General features: G+C 32.8%; 1 non-coding gene across 1 annotated transcript; it reads right to left on the reverse strand.

Moving 5' to 3' along the window:
- Positions 1–709: 709 nt before the first annotated feature.
- Positions 710–782, reverse strand: TRNAA-CGC (transfer RNA alanine (anticodon CGC)). The gene has a single exon. It is a non-coding gene; the product is annotated as a tRNA-Ala (tRNA).
- Between the last annotated feature and the right edge of the window lie 998 nt (positions 783–1780).

Genomic DNA, 1780 nt, shown 5'->3' on the forward strand with positions numbered 1-1780 from the left:
GATGTTCATAGTAGTCTAATGTGTGCAGCATGGTATTTGAGGTTTCTCTATTCCTTACAGCATTTTTGGTACTTAAGCCTAGCCCAGTGTGCTCTGGACTTCTCAGCCGAATAGTAATAAGTCCTTTAACCCAATAGTGAAATCGGGCAAACAGTATCCTTGACTTTGTGCAAAACAAAATGTATTAAATTTTTAATCTAACCAACTTGGGTTGGTCCAGTGGTCAGCTCACTCGTCTGCTTAAGCAAGTGTCAGTATCGCTTGGGTAAACCAAAAAAAAAAAATTTTTTTAATCTTACTCCAGGTTCAAAAAAGGTAAAATTTCAGCCCCATTATCTTTTTCAATTATCTCTAATTGAAACTGTTCTATTGAAGTTAAAATAATAAATTCTAGCCGATTAGAGACTTGACTAGTATTAACTAAAATATAAGAGAAATACAATAAAAATATTGATCACCTAGCATGTTTTTATTATTAGATAATCATTTTTTTGTATTAACTTTTGTGCTGAATTAGTAATACACTTGACGAAAAATAGTTGTCTTATTTTTGGTCGGAATGATGGCCTTCATACGTTGGTGAAGTTGACCCACTAAATTTCTAGGAGTTATTCAGCTGAATTTGGGCCTAATATCCATACCTGCTGGACAAAAAGAATTTGTGGCCCAAGGCCATGTCCAGAAAAACAAAATGGTTTTAAGTTTAGGTTGGAGCTGCGGGTAATCGAACCCCGTGCCTCTCGCATGCGAAGCGAGCGCTCTACCATATGAGCTACAACCCCTGATGGTAAACCTTAAATTTCAGTCTTTATTAGGACAAATATTGTCCAATCAATACTAAAAAATCAGTACTTTTAGTATAAAAAATTAACCAACTGTTGTAAAATAAAGGATATATAAAATAAAGATGTATAAATAGAAGACTCTATTATTAATATAATTAGCTCAATAATTTTTATATATATATAATAATAATATATGTTGTATTGTGTATATATATACAAAGATAAGAAAAAGTATTAAAAATAAAGAGAGAGAGAATTGCATTTGATACTATCTCAATATAATAAAGATGGTTAATATTGCTATTAATATTATATGTAAAGAGTAATAGAAAATAGAATTTAAAATACTTATAAAATAAAAGAAGAGAAAGAATTGTAATAGTAATATAAGGAGAAGGGTATTTGATTGCAACATAAAAGAGGATTGATTTATTTGTATGAAAAGGAAGGAAGAATAGTATTTTGTTCTGTTGTTGTGTAACTTTCAGAGGCTTGGACCTCTATTTATAGATGTACATAGGATAGATTTTCAAATGCTTATTAAAAGCATTCTTCCTTGAGAATACTACACCGCCCTTCATAAATGGGCATCCACGTAACAAATCTTATCTCAACACTCCCCCTTGGATGTCCATTTAGGATTATTGCCTCGTTAAAACCTTACTAAAGAAAAACCCAGTGGGAAAAAAAACCTTAGTGAAGGAAAAAGAGTACAATATCCTTTAGTGATGGGGACTGCCTCATTAAAAACCTTGTCAAGAAAAACCCAATGGGAAAAAAAACCTGACCAAGGGAAAAAGAGTACAGTCTCCCCCTCTTGCCGACATCATTTAATGTCTCGAAATCGGCGCATTCCAATCTCATGTACCAATCTTTCAAAGGAGGATTTTGGGTGTGACTTTGTAAATAAATCTGCCAGATTATCACTTGAACGGATCTGTTGGACATCAATTGTCCCTTGATTTTGAAGGTCATAAGTGAAGAAGAATTTGGGA

Source organism: Arachis duranensis, chromosome 8 (genome assembly GCF_000817695.3).
Source record: "Arachis duranensis cultivar V14167 chromosome 8, aradu.V14167.gnm2.J7QH, whole genome shotgun sequence".
In the NCBI taxonomy this organism is placed as follows: Eukaryota; Viridiplantae; Streptophyta; class Magnoliopsida; order Fabales; family Fabaceae; genus Arachis; species Arachis duranensis.